The sequence below is a fragment of the Papio anubis genome, chromosome 5 (assembly GCF_008728515.1).
Source record: "Papio anubis isolate 15944 chromosome 5, Panubis1.0, whole genome shotgun sequence".
NCBI lineage: Eukaryota > Metazoa > Chordata > Mammalia > Primates > Cercopithecidae > Papio > Papio anubis.
In genome coordinates, this window is record NC_044980.1 from 128,376,299 (window position 1) to 128,389,929 (window position 13,631).

Consider the following 13,631-nt stretch of genomic DNA (forward strand, 5'->3'; position numbering starts at 1 on the left):
TGGAGCTTTTGAGTTATGGGGTTAGGGGTTCTAGTAACTAAGTAGGTTTAGTTACTAAGTAGAATATTTGTGTATTTATTTTCTTATTACAAAGCATTGCCACCAAGGGCTCTGTAGCCGTCAGTCCTTGCATGCTGTTTTCTGAGTAAAGAGGCATTCCACCAGATGGATATATATCTGTCTGTCTGTTGGTCAGTTACACAAACTTGCACCTCACTGTCAGTCCATTCAGCTCTCACACCAGCAGGCCATGGCTATAGAGACTGAAACAGCTGAAGAGTGCACACCTGTGGGAACCTGAAGAAACCTGGGGGAACCTGTGCACAAATGGGTTCCCTTGGTGGGGTCTCCCTGACTAAATCAAATAGGCTCAGAGGGAAAACAGAAAAGTCACTCCCAGGCCTCCAGCCCAGGCCCACATCCTGGCTTGAGACTAATGTTCCAGAAGTTCCCCTTTTTGCCTGTCTCAGTCATACATATTTCTGGTTCCTTCTGTCCCTCTAGGCTCCTGAGGCCGTGCCAGAGTCCTCTTAGGAATTCCAGACACCAGCTCCCAAACCCTGCACCTGCACCCTGCAGCCTCACAGCTGCAGTGGCATTGCTTTCTGAAGGCGCTTTCAAGAGGTTGAAGGTAAATGACTTCAGGCAGATGATTAGCCTAATTAAGCTTAATGCCTCCTGCAATTACCATGCTGGCTTTGAGGAGTGTCCCATTCCTCCCGTTCAGCCCGAGGGCTGAGTAGAAATCCTGATGAGGCAGGACAGGCCTCCCAGCAGGCCCAGCCCTGCCTCTGGTCACATCCCTCTGACGGCCCCTCCCTGTGTCTGGTGGGGGGGGCGGTGCGAGCCAGCTCAGAGCCCTGGGGAGCCTGACCTCCTCAAATGCAGGCTTGGTGGTGACAGCCAGCTTCCTGCCTGCCTCACTTAGAGCCCAAGGAAGGGGGTTCAGAAACAGGGCGTTTCAGCCTTGGGGGCAGGACACAGCTCCCCAGACTTACTTGTTGAAAGGAGAAGGTGCTCCTTTAGCAATGACATGGTCATGGTTCTCTGGAGTGCTGGAAGAGGCCTCACTGTCCCTACAAGGCTCTGTGACCATGATCGGGCACCTTCTGTCACCTCCACTGTGAAGTGGGAGGGAGAAGTGGAGGGGAATGAGGTCTCTAACCTCTACCAGGATCAGGCCTTGTTGGTATTTCCCCTGCCCCCTTCCCAGGCCAGTGACATGAGTACAGGGGAAAGCAGACGGTGTGGAAAATGAGCAAAGAAATAAAACAGCCTTGACTTATTGAGCCCTTGCTGGGTGCTAAGTTCTTTGACATGAATTGTCTCATTTAATCCTCACAGTAACCCTGCGTGGTGGGTTCCATTATTATGCGCTCTGTGCAGATGAGAAAACAGATTTAGCAAGCTTTGAGAAAGCTCATGTCAACCCCAGCCTGTCTGACTCCAGACTCTGTCCTTTCCATCCTTATGGATGAGGCACAGTTAGATAATTAACTGCATGAACAAGTAAATGAAAACCAAAAACCAACAAAAAGCAGTCTGTACTTTACTCAGCCCTGGGCCACCTGGGCCAGGTGCTTGATAGGCATCTCTCTGTCTCCTTAATCCTTACAGACATCCTGTCAGGCAGGTATAAATGCCCCATTTTATTAATGAGAAATTAAGTGCAGATAAATTGAGCCTTTCCTGAGCGAGTAAGTGGAGAACTGACCAGTCCTGGGGCACTGAGGGATGGGGAGGCCAGGGGTCAGAACACCTGTAGCCAATGGCTCCTTGCTCTTTTGATGGGTATTTCTTTGGCAGTTTTTGCCTCTGGTTCCCTATGAATAGTCTGTTTCAGTGGGTCCCACCCCAACCTTGTAGTTAACAGTTGAGATAACTAATGTTTGGGAAGAACCTTTTTCCTACAATTTTACAAGAGCAACTCAGAGAGCTAGAGGGACTTGGACTAGAGGGGACTTTGAGGTCTTAAATTCAGCATTGCCTCAATCACAGGAGACCAAACTAGAATATTACAGAGTCATAAAAGGTCAGGTGTCCACAGTCCACAGCAGCAGCCCAGCATGGTGGTCAAGAGCATGGTCTTTGGGGTCAGACAGCCAGGCGTGAGCTCCGGCTCTGCTACTTGCTTGCCCTGTGGTCCCTCAGTTTTCCACCTGTAAGTGGGTAATAGTAACGCTCATCTCATAGGCCTGCTGTGGGGAGTTATGTGCTTATGAAGCACTTAAAACAGTTTCTGGTGCAGAGTAAGTGCTATGTGGGTGTTCATGAAATATAAACATTGAATGTCATTGAAAAATGCTTTTAAGTAATTTTGGGTATAAACCGTGAGCTGCAAAACTGTATACATTATGCTTCTAATTTTCTTTATATGTATGCATTTATACAATTTTTAATAATGGCTATCTATGTTATGGAATTTTGGATAATTTTTATTTCTTTATAACATTCTTTATTTTCTACAAGGAGCAAGAATTACTTTATAATTTTAAAAATACAAAACAAAAACTTCTTTTTCATGCCAGCCTCCAACCCCTATTCCTGTTATGAGATTGGTTCTAAATGATGAGTACAGTATTCCTCTGTAAGGCTGGGAGGTCCTGTCTGGAAACATCCAAAGGCTTTGCATCTTCTGAGTGTGAGGATGTGGTCGGCAGGGTTTGTGCCATGCCTGTTTGACTGCCTCGTCCGCAGTGAGGATGCCTGGGGAGAACCTCTGGGTGTGGACTACCTTTTCCAGGGTCTCATTTCTCCTGGGTTGTCTCCAGCTCCTGCAGAAATGCTGCAGGTATCCATAGAAACAGTGGACACTCTTGATTTAGTTTACCTTAGGTACTCGTTTTTCAGAAATGAGAACATTTAACATCTTCTTCACTACCTCTACCACTGCCTGACTTTCTTGCTGGGAGTTTGGCCATTCTGAAACACGTATCTTTGGAAGTGGTAGTGAACTTGGAGATTGTCCTAAGTTTAGTACCATTGTAAAGTCTCTGACTGGGTGAAATATTTCTGCACTGTCTTGGATCCTGGGAAAATGTTTATTTATCACAGTACCAGACATGAGCAGAGAAATATCTATGGTGTCATAGAAATTACAAGTTTTTGGGGAGATGGACTTCTGGCTTGGAAAGGTATTGTCAAAGAGAAGCTTGCTGGTTGAAGCCAGCCTTTTACATGTTACCTATTATTTTCCAATTTAAGATTCAGCTCAAGAAATGCATATTTGAATACCGCAAATGGGCTAGATTCTTTCCTAAGCAATGCCACTACAGAGGACTAGGAGAACTATTTCAGCCCTAGGGGAAAGAAAAATAATCTGGCCTTTCAGCAAAGGTGAACTGGCTAAAAAATGCTGAGACTGGATTTGCATTGACATGAAACTAAATCAGGCCTGGGCCTGCTTCTGGACAGAGACCCAGTTATTTGGACTGGCTCCTGCTCTTCCAGGCTTACCTTTTTCTTCCACATAAAATGTCTGCATTGTCAGGGAGGTGGTCTGGGTTGTAAGGCTATCTTGACAAGATAGGGGAATATGTTAACTTGGGTCAAACTTGAAGTTAATTTGAGACCCCAGAAATGATAATAGTTGAAAAATCTGACTTTTTCAACATTTTATTTTAAATATTTGAGAAGCATTGATCTGCTGATAAATTATATCACATGTTTAATCCTCTAAGTGGACAAATAACTCCACTATCCATCTGCAGAGCACCACCAGGTCACAAGGTCACTGTACCGTATCTATGGCAGCCTCTTTTCATCCTTGCTGCAGCCCTGTAAGCCAGCAGCATTGTTGGGTCTGTTTCACAGGTGAGAAACCAAGACTGGAGAAGGTAAGTGGCTTGGCTACAGGTCCCTGTCTAATGAGTGGCAGACCCTGAACTAGCCCCCAGCTCTTTTGTCTCTGAAATACCCAGGATTCATTGTCATCTCTGGCACTGTGCTTTCTTCCAGGGCTAGTGAAACTTGTCAGCAAGAGAGATCCTTGGAAAAATAGCATCACTACTTGAGGTGTCTTTGTGTCTGTGGTCTCTGAACAAATCTCCCCAATCATAAATAAGAGGTTTTCCAGGCCCAGTGAAGCTGCTTTGAACATGTATTTGATTTGCTTTTATAGTTCAGAGGAACGATAAAATGACTAAAATTACCACCATGGCAATGAATTAGAATTCCTTGCTGGCAAAACCTGTAATTCTCTTCTGTTCCCTGCGTTCTCCCCTTCTTTACCATGTGTCCTGCTTTGACTGCTCCTGGACTCATCTGACCCTCAAGAACTCTTACCCAGGGGACTTGGCCTAGGCCCCAGGACTTCTTAGTGTCCACTGAGTTAACACATTTCCTCTTCCTTCTCATGCCCCATGGCTGCCCTTCCAAAGGCGCGGCCTTTGAGAAGCACAGGTTTCTGAATTCACCGTATTTACTGGTTTGGGTTAGAAGCTTCTCCAGCCCGTTTCCTTCCCATATGTTCTTTCACTGCTGGCCTTGAATTATCAATGGCGAAAATTGCAGACATCAAAGGTTGAATTTAATGATGACCTACTTATCAAGTTCCAAATAGATCTGTAAATACAGCTGATCTCCAATCAAAGGAGACCAACTCATTTCCATGCATGCATGCATGTGCCCATGCATACATCTATCCATGTGTGCACGCGTTCATCCTTCATCTACCTACTTATGGAATTTCAGCACCTGCTTGTGTCAGATGCTGTGTTAAGAGGTGAGATATAACAGTGAGGAAGACAGTCCTGATTCTTACCTCTAGAAGGAGAGATCCTCCCAAACTTCACTCTAGAATGAGATGTGCTTCAATCAGAAAAGTGTAGGGTGCATGTTCTGTTGGTGATTACCTTTACAAGAAGAGCATGCACACATCTCTGAGTGTATATGTTTTCCTGCTTCTATATGAAATAAGTTAAGCCCACTAGAAATTGTATTAGGGAAAAAGAGAGAAATTTATTTAGCTCAGGATTTCTTAGCAAATAGTGATTTGTTAGTTCCTAGTGGAAGTTCATCTTGGTGACTTCAACAGGGGCCCATTTTTACTTTGGTAGGTATGTAAATCAGCACTCACCAACAGTTGAAGTAGGAGGTAGAATTGGCTTATTTATGGGGCTGAAGTCAGGAGATTTCAGTTGTAGTTCCACTTCTGCCACTAACTTCTGTGGGATCTGAGGCAAGTCTCCTTACATTATTCTGCCTCTGTGTCTTCATTCTTAACGTGGAGACTATATTTGTTTTCATAGTTCTTAAGAATATTATACAGATGTGAACATGTGTGTGAATTTTTAAATAAATGCAAAGCAGTGGAAGAAATGTACTTGAGTGAGTCTTTTGACAAATGGTCCAAGCTCAGAGATGTGTTCACAGCTGTTAGGACCAGCACACTTGTTGCCTTAGTTAGAGTGACATACACCTGGTTTGCCCAGACAATCCTGATTCATGCCCAAACTCCTGGCAAAAGTATTAAGACTGATCCCTTTTATGGTCAAGACTGTCTTGATTTGGAGGAGAAATCATATGGTTTTCTTCCTATAGAGAACATGAACTAAGCAGAACACTAACCTCTGTCTCAGTGGCACGAGTTCTGCCATGTTTTAGGTTCATCAAATGATGGTGGTCAGAACGGGACCAGCAACAGCCTGAGATCAGTGCTTGAGTATGTGTAGCTCAAGTTAGAAGTGAGCAGCTGCTGTCCTTTTCTCTCCATAAGGGATGACTCTGCAGTTAATCTAGAGTGTCTCCAGATGAGCCAGCCAATGAGGTGGTCCCAGAAAACTGGGTCCCTTGGAGGAAGGGCAGATTTCTATGTGGGGCTGCACCTGTCTTCTCCCGCTTCCAGCCATGGCTCTACAGTTACAGTGTACATGCTGGAGCATGCAGGTCAGTGGTGCCTGGAGGTGCAGTAACTCGATGAGATTGCTGCACCGTGGCCAACACGATGAGTGATGGAAGTGGGTAGGCTGAGCAGGAAATGGAGGGTGCCTTCTTCTGTCCCCACCCTCCCTCTTCTCCCAAGGCTGGCCAAGCTAGAGTGAGAGGAAATTAGTGAATTGTCCCTGGTGCCTGAGGCCCCTGACATCTGTCAAAATGTGAGAGGGATAGTGTGTGTCCTTTGCTGGACTTGCTGCTTCTTGGGGTGACCTGGGACATAACTTTAGATCTTAGTTGGAGGAAAGAGCATGAGGGTGTCTTGGCCCTTTATCTATGGATATCTGCCATGTTGGGCTCCTATTTGAAAATAACAGCTGGCACTTTGGATGCTGAGCTTCAATTGTCACGACTTGGTATTTCCTGGAGGTGGGAGAGGCATGGGTCTTGGAGTCCCAGTGTCTGAGTTATAAGTTTGACTCACCCCTGACCCACTCTGTGGCTTTGGGCTAGTTGTGCTTCTTCCCCAAACTTGTTTTTCCATCTGTAAATTGGGATTAATTTTTACCCCAGTGATGTCATATCACCTCATCTATCCCTCACTCAGGAGGTTAAGGAGCTGTGCGAAGTCACAAGGTTACTTTATTTACTCGCTGAGTGTACACTGAGCACCTGTCATGTGGCAGCATGTGGAGGGTGCCAGGAATACAAGTGTCTGAGACAATCACAGCCTTGGCCCTCATGGAGCTGCTGTTTCATGAGAAGAGATTAATGGTGAACCACTAAATAAACTGGCAAATAAAATAGTTAGATCCCACTTTAAATAGTATGAAGAAAACATACAGGTTCTGAGATACATACAGGTGCCTGAGTGAGGGAAGGGGGTAGTGTTCAGACAAGGTGATTGGAGAAGCCTCATCTACGAGGGTGACCTTTATATGGAGACCTGAACATAACCAGACAGCTGTGCAGAGTTGCAGAACCGTGATCCAGACAGAAGGATGCAGAATGAGTTCCATTGACATCTCTGGCAGGTGGTTTACAAATCTTCCTTACAAGGATCATGGGAAGTAACCTGAGAGCACTGGGTTACAGATTAACCCATGTCTAAGATAGGTAAGTGGAAAAAGCAAAGTGCAGAACAAGCTGCATAACTTACTATCATCTGTATAAAAAGAGTATGTGTATACATTCATATATGCTTGTATATTTGCAGATATCTCTAGGAGGATATACCAGAAATTGATGGTTATAGGTAAGAAGGGAGTCTTGGGGCCTATGGTAAAAAAAAAGACTCACTTTTAGTTGCGTATGTATTTTTACCGTTTGATTTTTTTAAACCATGTGCGTATACTACTTTAGAATAAGCTCACTTTTATAAAAATATGTATACTTATTTAAAGTAAATGTTTGTAGGCCATTTGGTAGCAAAAGAAAGACAGGTTTATGGGAGTGTGGGTGTGTGTGGAATTTTCCAGGTGCCAGGAAAACAAGCCAGATCTGGAACTGAACAGTGCCTGGGGCCAGCTTCAGCATGGAGAGCCCAGGAAAGGGGGGCACGATGACCCCAGGCATCCATCCACACATGCACAGACATATTTCTGTGGCCTTTCTTCTCACTACACGTGACAGGGGTGCCAATTTCCCCTCTCTTGTACTTCTGCCTAAACTCAGTAAATGTGTTTATTTGGACTTGAAAAATCACAGCCCTAACCCTCACACATGTGCTGACTTTTAATATAATTACTTATGTGCACATGTGATTTTTTTTGCAGGATTAACCCCTAGGGCTCCTACGACAGAGCCTCATGCCACATGTAGTATCAGTACTTTAATATGTGGAACATGTATCACAAATATTTACTTGCCCTGAGAGGTTATTTATTTTTCCCTTTCCATGTCCTTTCCAGGGTAGTTAAGACATCAACAGCAATAATTTCATCAGATATTAGGATGAAAACTTCTATTAAGTTTATAGAAAGCCAATTGAATTATAGTGGAATGAGGTGTTGAGGTTAATTTAATCTTCTGTTTTACTGTCTGGTTTACTCCCTTTCTGTTGTTGAACTTCTGAAAGCATGATTATGTTTACTTTCCTGCCTAATGCTTCAGTACTTGGAATCCTCTCCTCTCCATAACAGAGCTGACAACCACTGAACAAAAGAAAAAGTTTAGTGAACAGGTAAAATCACCCAAGGTTTACCATATAATAAGACTTTAATCTTACTCATATAGAAATTGCTTTCTCAGAGCTTATTCTTACTTTATACGTAACTTTAATGAGTAGAATGTTCTAATTTATATGTCTACAAAAATTTAGAAGGTAGAGGAATAAGCAGATACTTTGACATTAGCAAGACATGACAGCCTAGTAGCATAGAAAAGACATATAAGCGCAGAAACTCAATTTCAAAAAACATAGTGTTGGGGGATGGATTGATAAAGGTGGGAGCGTTCCATGTGTCTGGAAACATTACAGTAAAAGTTGTACAATCAATGATTCTGAATCTTCGATGTAAATTATGTTCTAAATCTGTTTAAAGAAGACAGAAGCCAAGCAACAAATTTTAGAAAGATGTTTTAAAATCAGAAATGGCTAAAAATTGTAAATGCTCAAGTGATCTCATTGTTCAATTCCCACCTATGAGTGAGAACATGTGGTGTTTGGTTTTCTGTCCTTGTGATAGTATGCTGAGAATGATGGTTTCCAGCTGCATCCATGTCCCTACAAAGGACACGAACTCATCCTTTTTTATGGCTGCATAGTATTCCATGGTGTATATATGCCACATTTTCTTAATCCAGTCTGTCACTGATGGACATTTGGGTTGATTCCAAGTCTTTGCTATTGTGAATAGTGCCGTGATAAACATACGTGTGCATGTGTCTTTATAGCAGCATGACTTATAATCCTTTGTGTATATACCCAGTAATGGGATGGTTGGGTCAAATGGTATTTCTAGTTCTAGATCCTTGAGAAATCGCCACACTGTTTTCCACAATGGTTGAACTAGTTTACAGTCCCACCAACAGTGTAAAAGTGTTCCTATTTCTCCACATCCTCTCCAGCACCTGTTGTTTCCTGAGTTTTTAATGATTGCCATTCTAACTGGTGTGAGATGGTATCTCATTGTGGTTTTGATTTGCATTTCTCTGATGGTGAGTGATGATGAGCATCTTTTCATGTGTCTGTTGGCTATATGAATGTCTTCTTTTGAGAAGTGTCTGTTCATATCCTTTACCCACTTTTTGATGGGGTTTGTTTTTTCTCGTAAATTTGTTTGAGTTCTTTGTAGGTTCTGGATATTAGCCCTTTGTCTAATTTTTAGTAGATTGCAAAAATTTTCTCCCATTCTGTAGGTTGCCTGTTCACTCTGATGGTAGTTTCTTTTGCTGTGCAGAAGCTCTTTAGTTTAATTAGATCCCATTTGTCAATTTTGGCTTTTGTTGCCATTGCTTTTGGTGTTTTAGACATGAAGTCCTTGCCCATGCCTATGTCCTGAATGGTATTACCTAGGTTTTCTTCTAGGATTTTTATGGTTTTAGGTCTAACATTTAAGTCTCTAATCCATCATGCATTAATTTTCGTATAAGGAGTAAGGAAAGGATCCAATTTCAGCTTTCTACTTATGGCTAGCCAATTTTCCCAGCACCATTTATTAAATAGGGAATCCTTTCCCCATTTCTTGTTTTTGTCAGATTTGTCAAAGATCAGATGGCTGTATATGTGTGGTATTATTTCTGAGGGCTCTGTTGTGTTCCATTGGTCTAGATCTCTGTTTTGGTACCAGTACCATGCTGTTTTGGTCACTGTAGCCTTGTAGTATAGTTTGAAGTCAGGTAGCGTGATGCCTCCAGCTTTGTTCTTTTGTCTTAGGATTGTCTTGGCAATGCGGAGTCTTTTTTGGTTCCATATGAACTTTAAAGCACAGGAAGGGGAACATCACACACCTGGGCCTATTGTGGGGAGGGGGGAAGCGGGAAGGATAGCATTAGGAGATATACCTAATGTAAATGACGAGTTAATGGGTGCAGCACACCAACATGGCACATGTATACATATGTAACAAACCTGCACATTGTGCACATGTACCCTAGAGCTTAAAGTATAATAATAAAAAAAAAATTGTAAGTGCTATAGTGCAAAGAATGTTTTCTTAATATGAAAAAGAACACTTGTCAGACCAGGGTGTGGTGACTTGTGCCTGTAATCCCAGCACTTTGGGAGACTGAGGTGGGCAGATCGCTTGAGGCCAGGAGTTCAAGACCAGCCTGATCAACATGGTGAAAACTTGTTTCTACTAAAAATACAATAACAAAATTAGCCAGGCGTGGTGGCAGGCACCTGTCCCAGCTACTCGGGAGGCTGAGGCAGGAGAATGGCGTGAACCTGGGAGGCAGAGCTTGCAGCGAGCCGAGATCGCACCACTGCACTCCAGCCTGGGCGACAGAGCGAGACTCCGTCTAAAAAAAAAAAAAAAGAAAAGAAAACAAAAAAGAAAAAAAAAATTAACTGGATGTGGTGGCATGCACCCGTAATCCCAGCTACTAGGGAGACTGAGGCACAAGAATCGTTTGCACCTGGGACGTGGAGGTTGCAGTGAGCCGAGATTGCACCTCTGCACTCCAACCTGGGTAACAGAGTGAGACTCTGTCTCAAAAAAACCACGAGCAAACAAACAACCCCACTTGTCTATACTAACAAGCAACATTGTAGAAAATAGGGAAAGAATAGAGATATTCCTATTAAAAGCAACAATATGATAAGAATGTTGACCCTTATTCCAACCTCTACCACTTAATATGATTTCATGCAATAAGGTGTGGAACCCAACAAAAGACACAGCTGTTGAAAAGAAACAAAATTATAATTATTTAAAAATTATGTAGTTACCTTCCAAGAAAACTTAAGAACATTGATAGAAATATTATTAGCATTAATAAGAGAGTTCATTAAGGTGCCCAGGCAACATGAATGCTTTATATGCTGTGGCTTTCCTATGTATCAATATTAGCCACTTGGAAAATGCTGTAATACAAAATATTTCATTTTAATTGTCTAACATAGAAAATACCTAAAATAAGCAGAAAAAAAAATAAGTTGGACAAATTTTAAAAATTACAAAACATTGCTGAAAGTCATTAAAGATTATTTGAATTGGTGAAAAAGAATACCATGTTTATGAATTGGAAGACTGCATATTTTCTAATTGATACCTACTATTTTACATATTTATGGGGTACTTGTCATACTTTGTTGAATGCATAGAATGTCTAATGATCAAATCAGTTGTTGGGGTATCTATCACCTTGAGGATTTATCATTTCTGTATGTTGAGAACATTTCAAGTTCTCTCTTCCAGTTACTTTGAACCATACAATTTATTGTTCTTAACTTTGCTACTGAATATTAGAACTTAAAACTTCTATCTATCTGTATCGTCTGTCCCCATTGACCCACCTCTTTTCATCTCTCCACCCCTGCCCTGCCACGTACACACCCTTCCCAGTCTCTGGTATCTATCATTTTACTCTCTATTTCCAGGAGATCAATGTATTTAGCTCCCACATATGAGTAAAACAATGTGAAATTTGTCTTTCTGTGTCTGCCTTATTTCACTTAACATGATGACCCCCAGTTCCACACATGTTGCTGCAACTTACAGGATTTCATTCCTTTGTATAGCTGAATAGTATTCCATCTTCTTCATGCATTTGTGGTTTATGCATATGTGGTCTAGTATACCACAATTTATTTATGCATTTGTCCATTGATGGACCTTAGATTGATTCTATATCTTGGTGTTTATGAATAGTGCTGCAATAAACACGTGAGTATGTATATCCCTTTGATATACTGATTTCTTTTCCTTTGGATGAATATCCAGTAGTTGGATTGCTGAATCATATGGAAGTTTTATTTTTAGTTTTTTGAGAAATCTTCATACTGCTTTCTATAGTGTCTGTACTAATTAATTTATGTTCCTACCAACAGTGTATGAGTACCCTTTTCTCCATATCCTCACCAGCATCTGTTATTTTTTGTCTTCTTAATGATAGCCATTCTAACTGGTCTAAGATCGTATCTCATTGTGGTTTTGACTTGTGTTTCCCTGGTGATTAGTGATGCTGATCATTTTTTCATATATCTGTTGTCTATTTGTATTTTTTTGAGAGATGTCTATTTAAGTCCTTTGCCCACTTTTTAAAGAAAATATTTTTTCATTTGCTTGTTTTTTAATGCTGAGTTGTTTGAGTTTCTTATATATTCTAGACATTAGTCCTTTATTGGATGAATACTTTGCAAATATTTTTTCCCATTTTAACAGATTGCCTGTTAACTCTGTTGGTTGTTTCCTGTGCAGAAGCTTTTAAGCTTATTATAATTTCATTTGTCTATTTCTGTTTTTGTTGCCTGTGCTTTTGAGGTCTTAGCTATAAAATCTTTGCCTAGGACCAAGGTCCTGAAATATTTTCCCTATGTTTTCTTCTAGCAGTTTTATAGTTTTGGGTCTATGTTTAAGTCTTTACTTAATCTTGAGTTGATTTTTGTATATTGTGAGAGAGGGGTCCACTTTCAGTCTTCTGGATATTCAGTCTATGGATCTATGGATATCCACTCTTCCCAGCACCATTTACTGAGGAAGGTATCCTTTCCCCAGTTGTATGCCCTTGGCACCTTTGTTGAAAGTCAGTTGACTATGAATACATGGGTTTATTTTTGGAGTCTCAGTTCTGTTCTATTGGTCTATGTGTCTGTTTTTATACCAATACCATGCTATTTTGGTTACTATAGCCTTGTAATATATTTTGAAGTTAGGTGGTGTGATGCCTCCAGCTTTGTTTCTTTTGTTCCAGAATTCTTTGGCTATTCAGGCTCTTTTATGATTCCATATGAATTTTAGGATTTTTTTTCTATTTATGTGAAAAATGACGTTGTTATTTTGATGGTGATTGCATTGAATCTGTAGATTGCTTTTGGCAGAATAGTCATAATAATATTAATTCTTCTAATTCATGAGCCTGGGATGTCTTTCCATTTGTTGTGTCCTCTTCAATTTCTTTCACCAGTGTTTTGTAGTTTTCCTTGTGGAGATCTTTTACCTCTTTGGTTAATTTTATTTGTAGGTATTTTATTTTTTGTAGCTATTGAAAATAGGATTGTCTTCTTGATTTCTTTCTTAGCTAGTTCCTTGAAACACTACTGATTTTTGTATATTGATTTGTTACTCTACAACATTACTGAATTTATCAGACTTAAGAGTTTTTGGTGAGTCTTTTGTAGACATAATATCATATTATATGCAAACAAAGACAATTTGAGTTTGTCCTTTCCAGTTTGGATGTCTTTTATCTCTTTCTCTTGCCTGGTTGCTCTAGCTAGGACTACCAGGACTGTGTGGAATAGGAGTGGCAAAAATAGGCATCCTTGTCCTTCCCCCAATTCAGTATGCTGTTAGCTGTGGGTTTGTCATATATGACCTTTATTATGTTGAGTTATGTTCCTTCAAATGCTTAATTTGTTGAGAGTTTTATCCATGAAGGGATGATGAATTTTATTAGATTCTTTTCCTTCACCTATTGAAAATGATCATATGTTTTTTCCCCTTTTATTCTGTTGATGTGATTTATCACATGTTTGATTTTATATATTGAATTATCCTTAAATCCCTGGGATAAATCCCACTTGATCACGGTTGATATGGTTTGGATTCGTGCCCCTTCCCAAATCTCATGTCAAATTGCAATCCTCAGTG

The 13,631-nt window shown here is 41.0% G+C and overlaps 1 protein-coding gene across 3 annotated transcripts in view; it reads left to right on the top strand.

Moving 5' to 3' along the window:
* The first annotated feature begins 2,557 nt into the window (after positions 1-2,557).
* Positions 2,558-13,631, top strand: part of SLC25A48 (solute carrier family 25 member 48) — a 251,674-nt gene continuing 240,600 nt past the window's right edge. For 2 of the 3 annotated variants that reach the window (XM_031666471.1, XM_017959887.3), the window contains exon 1: positions 2,558-6,990. The gene's annotated coding sequence lies outside the window, so the exon portion shown is untranslated. Of the gene's footprint in view, positions 7,130-13,631 lie in introns of all 3 variants that reach the window. The other variant, XM_031666470.1, reaches the window with a different exon arrangement.